The sequence below is a fragment of the Octodon degus genome, unplaced genomic scaffold (assembly GCF_000260255.1).
Source record: "Octodon degus isolate 3935 unplaced genomic scaffold, OctDeg1.0 scaffold00168, whole genome shotgun sequence".
NCBI lineage: Eukaryota > Metazoa > Chordata > Mammalia > Rodentia > Octodontidae > Octodon > Octodon degus.
In genome coordinates, this window is record NW_004524744.1 from 1,025,138 (window position 1) to 1,032,455 (window position 7,318).

At 35.4% G+C, this 7,318-nt stretch overlaps 1 protein-coding gene across 1 annotated transcript in view; it reads left to right on the forward strand.

Moving 5' to 3' along the window:
- The window catches only part of Fras1 (Fraser extracellular matrix complex subunit 1), a 471,233-nt gene that overhangs the window by 159,968 nt on the left and 303,947 nt on the right, over positions 1-7,318 (forward strand). The window lies entirely within an intron of this gene.

Here is a 7,318-nt window from a genome sequence, read left to right on the forward strand (position 1 = left end):
ATTATTATTATTATTATTATTATTGGAACTGGGGATTGAACACAGGCCCTTGCACTTGCCAGGGAAGTGCTTATTCCACTGAGTCATCTCCCTGGCCCCCCATATGTTATTATTTTTGTTTTGTATGGGTATTATTCATATAGACAGGCCCATATATTGTCCCTTCATTAATTTCCATCTAGAATCATTTTCCTTTTTCTTAAAAAATTCCTTTTAATATTTTTGTAGTTTCAATCTGTAGTTGACAAATTTTCAGTTTTTAAAATTTAAAAATAATTTCACTTTCATTTTGAAGGATATTTTTGTTGGCTACAGAATTCTACATTTGTGATTTTTTTTATTACTATAGAAATTTATTTTCCTTGGACATGGTGCCAAATACTTGTATTCACATCACTCAGAAATTGAAAAAGGATCACAAATTCAAGCCAACATGGACCATAACAAGTTCAAAGCCAATCAGACTATTTAGTGAGACTCTGTGTTAATTAAAATATAATGGCCAGCCAAATAGCTCAGCAGATTAAAGCGCCTGCTTAGGCAGATGCAGGGACTGGGCGTTCAATCCCCTGGCCTGCCATGCTGGCTCCACCCCGTGGCACGCTGAGATGGCAGGGAGACAGGGCATGGTAGCATGTGCCGGTAATCCCAGCACTTGGGAGGCTATAAACAGGATCACTGTAAGTCCAATCTACACAGTGAGACCCTGTACACCCTGTCCTAAATTTAAAAAAAATTAAAACATAACAAAATATTTTACAAAACCAAACAGAAAAGATTTTCTATGGATCTATATTTTTGTCTACCAATGTTGCCTTTAGTTATAGCTAGTGTACCATTACACAGAATTAATTTTATTTGTATGAAATTTTCTGTTCTAAAACTTCCATTTAATTATATCTGTGCAATGTTTTTATCTGAAGAAATGTTCACAATTATTTAAAAACTTCCAATATATTTTTATTGTCTGTCATTATCTTTATAAAGTTCTGAACGATATAGAGTATATAGTTTTTTTGTGTTATATGGTAGCTAACTTCTGGATAATTCAGTATGTGTTATTACCACATAATAAGTACTTTTTTATATCAAACTCCAGATTATATATACAATCAGATGTTTATATAAGATATTTATTGGTTAAGGGGATGGGGAGATAGCCCAGCAGTCTTAAGCTCCTGCCTGGCAAGTGCAAAGACCCAGGTTCAATCCCCAGTACCACATACCATGCTTGACACAGAACCTGAGTATGCTGTGCTGGCCACCAAAACTGGATGTGGTAACACACACTTATAATCCCAGCATTGTGGAGGCTAAGACAAGAGGGTCACTATGAGTCTGAGCTGCATAGTGAGACCCTGTACCAAATAAATAAATAAGTAAATAAATAAGTAAATATTTTTTACTGTTATACTAGTATTTAGTGGAACATTTGAAAGTCACATGGCAGAGAGATTTTTCTTTTTGCAAGAATGTAAGAATGTCTTGCTCTTATGAAATCTAGAATTTATAATCCCTATTTATTGACTGATAATAATTCCCCAAATCTTCAATAGCCAAAATAAGTTTCCATTTGTTTGCTGGGGCGGGCTCGCTACTATTCAGGAACTTTACTTTACATTACAGAGTGAGGATGGGTACTGGCTAGGAAGTCTTGACTGCACACCTCTGAGAAAGAGGTTGGACAACAGGTTAGTAGCTTGGTCTTGCCCTGCTTGAATGTGTCAGTACACACCCCAGCCATCCATTGGATGGTCAGTTTAACAAAGACTAGGGTTAAAGGCCTGGCTACCAAAACGTTAGGGAGGAAGAACATTCCAGAAGAGCTTCAAGTGATATGGTACAGCTGTAGCATGTGGGAACCTAACAGCATCAGCTTGGCCTCAAGTCTGAAATAGAGGGGCTTTTTTAGAACAAAGGTCTTATCTAAGACTTAAATTTAGAAGTTAGGAACTCAAATAATGCAAATTAAAAACAGTTGTGAGGCTTCTAATGGGCAGTGTGTTCAACCAAGGGCTGTTTGTATATTTTACTAGGTAGTAATCACATCAAAAAATAGCAGAGTATCCCTTTGTCCATTGCCTTTGTTCAAAAATATTAACAAAGTGCTTGCTATGTTTTAGTCCCTATGGCAGTACAAGCTACTTAAATATAAAGAAGTTGTCCTTCCTCTTGGGAAGGGAGAGAGACAAATAAAAAACTAATTATAAAATGAATGATAATGATCTCGTCGAGGAGAAGACAAGAAAATAAATAATTTTAATACAAGAGATAATGGTATAGCTATAATTTAATTTCATGTGCAAACACTGAATGTTTAATTTTTTTCCCTACATTTGTCTTAGGAATATGAAATGAAGTCTTTGAGATTTGAATTGGTGCACAAAAAGAGCAATTACAAATTAAACTATAGTAGAATATCCCTGGTATCTGGGTTAACTTAAAGATGAAATATAAGGCTGATTTTGAATTTATAATGGAAATTTTTCTGTGGTTATCATCTCCAAGAATTTAAGAGGATGATTTTGTCATTGAGGTGCTCTTAGGTCATGCTTTCACTGTAACAGGATTGTGTTAGAATAAATGGAAAGCTTGGAGTGAGAAATAGAAGAATGATGAACTAAGTTTGGTTTCAACTGCTTCTGAATTTGGAATGAGGAGCACATTATTTGAGTATTTCATTTTATTCTTTACCTACAAGTCATCCTTTTTTATTTCATTCATCCTAATTGTGTCTTTGTACTCTAGGAGTCCCGTTTCCATAGCACTCAGTAGTGAAATATTGTGTAAACATATCAGTCAGGGGAAAGTGAACTTTCTTTTATCTTGGACTTGAGATTCCAGGACAGTGTTTCTGTAATTTTCCATATTCTAACTCTTTCCTCTGTCAGAGAAAATACAGTGATCAAGGTAAGACTGTGTTGTGGCACATGACTAAACTCATAGGTAACATTTTAAAAATCTTATTTATTTATTTATTTATTTATTTATTTGGTATAGGATCTTGCTATATAGCTCAGACTTGTAGTGATCCTCCTGTCTCAGCTCTCCCAGTGCTGGGATTATAGGCATGCACCACCATACCCAGTTTCGTGGCAGGCACGCTCAGGTTCTGGGACTGGCATAGCACACAGTACTGGGAATCAAACCTGGGTTCTTGCACTTGCCAGGCAGGTGCTTAGACCACTGAGCTATCTCCCCAGCCCAATAAATAACACTGATGAAGTGCTTTTTCTATGGGTGAGTAAACAATAGATTTGTTCCTCTTTACTGTCACTTGACTAGGTCCTTTCTTCTTTCCTTTTCATAGTAAGAAGCAGAGACTCAGAAAAGCTAATAGATTTGCCCAAAGGCCTAATGTTGGGAAGTACAGTAGTTGCATTGGCATATGACTTCAATGTTGCCCACTCTACCATGTTAATGGTACACTTGAATTAGTGATCTACGACTATGTATTCATAGACTGAACTGTGGGGACAGAGGTGCTATGGTAGAAAGCCAGCAGGTATACTATAAATGAACACATAATTTAAATATGGGTATAATTTGTATGAGCTTTGAGAATATTATTCAACTTCCCCAAACCTTAATTTTTCCGTGTATAAAATGTAGATGATGAGAAAAATCTATGTTAAGAAGAGAAATATATAAAACATGTGAATTTTCTAAAATTGTCTGGGTCCTAGAAGCTGGCTTCTTACTCCTTGATTTTTTAGTTTTATTGTGCATGTGTAAAAGAAAACTAGAGGAATATGTCTGGTTCTTGTGGAAGCAGGAGAAACTTTGAGAACATGAGGCAGGGGAAGATTTACTTGGTTAAGAAAGCAGGAAGGCTTCCTGAGGGCATGATATTTATATTGGGACCTAGTGGCTGTATGGAGTTAAATTAAGAAGGGAGTATTGGGCAGGTAGGTTATTTAAACCTCACAGTCCCTTCATCTGTAAATGTTGGTAGCACTTGTAAGGAGCCTTCTCTTGTAAATCTGCTAAAGTCAAAGAGTAAAAGAGTGATTTTAAATGATAAGACTGCTATCCAATACAGTATTGTATATTGATTTTATGTAACACCATTTTAAAAGAAAGGATGGGCTTGGACTACAGCTCTAGCAAGTAGTAGCTGAGCTCTACACAACTGGCTGAACTTTTTCACGCCGTTTCCCCATTCTAAAATCAGGTGTACAGCACCTTGTCACAGGATCCTGTGATAAGCTGGAGCAGAACCCCACTTGGAAGTGGCTTCTTCCCTTGCTTTCTCTTTCCCTGACTATTTTGGTGTAAGAGGAGTTGCTCAGGGTCTCTGGGACAAGGACATTTCCAAGTATATAAAGCAGCTATCCTTTCTTCTCTGATTCTTGGTATTGTTTCTGTATCCAACCTGATTTTCTTCTGTAGATGCCCAGGATTATCATGTTAAGACAGATGGAGATGAGATACAAGCTCATTATTCCAGCGTGACAAAATGCGAAACTACTTAGCTCCTTGGTGTGCAAAACAAGATTTGTAAAGTGGGTATGACATGGAGCAACCCTCTGAAAAATATCTCAGACAGGAAGTGGCTCTTTTCTGTGGCATTAACTTATATTTACTCTTCCTGAAAGGAGAGAATTTAACGTTAATACCAGGCCTCGTGCCTTTACAGCAAGGGCTCGCTCCTCCATTTTTATTTGGGGTTGACTGAGGAGTTTCCTATGAACTTTAAAATGAGACCAGCTGAAAAAGGTATTGTTTATCTAAGCTGTCTGAGGAAGGGCACTTGGGAAAGGAATTGAACTCTAAAATAACCTTATGAAAGTTATTGATTCTTTTTTTTTTTATGGTTCCTTGACAAACAAGCACTATTATTTCTGTGCCCGAACTGGAGCTGGGTCAAAGGACCCTTTTTTAATGGATTATCTTGCTTGAAAACCAGACTTGTCAGGAAAATGAGCCTCCAGAAATGAAGACATGAGCCCTACTTGAATATTATGTCTCCACCGCTTGAAGGACGAGAAGGACAAATAAGGAGTAAATTAAAAAAAAATTACCTGGTACAAGGAAGTTTGGGCATAGGTCAAGAAATTTAGGTAAATAATCCACTGTTACATATTTGGTAAGTGATTCTATACACAACCCCCGCCACACACCACTATCACACAAATGTATTAATTCAACTCTAAAACCCAGATTCTACCTGAGCTTTTGTTTGGTAGTGAATTAAAAAATACATATTTTATTCTTCATATGTTTTAAAATTACCTTTAAAAGATCCCAAAACCTAAATAATTTTGTTGCTAAAAATTTAGAAAATACAGGTGGGGATAAAGGGGAAAGATTATCTAGTACCTAGTACCCACACCCAGGAATGGCCACCCTTTGCTTACTGGTTTATATAGTTTCATTCTTGATTTCTCTTTATATATAAAAATATTTTTGTTGTAAAAGGAATTATATTATACATACTGTTCTATAATTTGAAAGCACTGTTTTGGGGAGTTTCGTTCCTTTTTTCTTTTTTTGGCAGAACCGGGGATTGAACTCAGGCCCTTACACTTGCCAGGGAAGCATTTATTCTACTGAGCTGTCTCCTCGACCCTTTTTTCTTATTTTTAGATTAAAAAAAACAAAACTAAACAAAAAAAACAAGAGAATTTAAAAATGTGATGGATTAATCAGTAATTAAAGTGGGATTATTACACCATTAACATGAGGGAAAATTTATATGAACAGTTGATATACTGCTCTTAAAATATTGTAAATAGTTTCCCTCTAGAAGTTTGAGTACTAATGAAGTATATGTCCTGTATTTATTTTTAGCACTAATCAAATGTTAAATAACTCCTTAACTAAGTAAATAAAAATAATCTAAAGTGTCTTGTTACTACTTTAAAGTATTTGAGGATGTATATATTATATGATCTGTAAACACATTTTATTTTTTTGTATTATTAAAAATAATAAAACTTTAAGCAGATCATATTTTGTTGCTTTTAAAATTTGACATAATCTGCTCCTTTAATCTATATTCTAGTGAAAAAATATTTGAAGAATGTCTCTTTGCAGACTGCTTTAGATTGGAAGAGAGGTATATAAAGCAGTAAAATTGTAGTAGTAACATGGAAAATCTGTAAAACTTACTTTACAATGTTATTTCTTTGGATTTTATGGCTTTATCCAAAGTTTTAGTTGTTGAGGAACTCTAGTATTCCTACCTTCATAAAGCAATTTTATGAGACCATAGAAATTGATTCATAAAGTTTTAAACCTGAAAAATATATGGTCATCTATCCAGGGCTGGGAAAGGGCTCATTTTATTTAAAGTTAACTATAAATTATTTACCACTATGAGGACATTAATATAAGGAAGTTCTTTTGACAGGTCCAGTGCTTAAGAAGAGAATTTTTCTTCAAACATAGTTAGATAGCAGGGAAGTAATAATATTTGATATTGTGTAGATTCTGTGTGACACCAGTCAAACTTTGTTCTCTTCAGTGCTCGCAGCCTAGCCAGCATACTGAATTCTGACAGACAGATATTTCTGTGTGTATTCAGGGTCATCCATGCAGTAACTCAGTCAACGTTCAGGAGTTGGCTACATCAAGGGGTCTACAAAGAGGAATGGTGGGATACCTCATCTCTCAAAGAATCATGTTCTGCTGGGAAATCAGATGCAAAAACAGATTTAGACATCTAAAGGTGTAAATAAATGTAAATTTTGAATTTATATAAAGAAAAATTACTGCATTATAAATGAAAATGAAAAATTACCCTGGCTTCCTAGAAGGAGATATTTGCAGAGTTCTGTAAGCTGAGTGGAATGTTTGGGGCTGCTCAAAAGCATAATGGACAATGTGAGATCTGGGGGTTAATCTGAAAATAATTGAAGATAAGAACATGAAGTCTCATGGAAGAATGTAGAGAGAATAAAGCTAACTGGTTCCTTAAAATGATCCCAAGCAAAGAGGCTCCTGTGACCTGTTGTGATCATCTAGATGTAAGTTAGAGGAAGAAGACAGGGTTGGTGCTTCTGCCAGTTCAGCGAGACAGAATTTTCTAGTTAAACAGTCTTAAAATCTCAACCCACAGATTCATTCTTCTGTTCTGTTGCAGTATGCTGAGTCCTTGGAGTGCTAGCATGTTAATTTCATAATAATTCACTTTCTTGGATTTTACTTGTGTAGGCTAGAGTGAGAAGATGGAAAATCAAGATACTTATATGATCTTATTCACTCTGAAAAGAGGAAATGTTTAAAAATATTTACTGAATGGTTATAACATAAAAGTGCATTTAGAAAAATGTAAGTTACATTTAGCAGTTTCTCTCTCTCTCTCTCTCTCTCT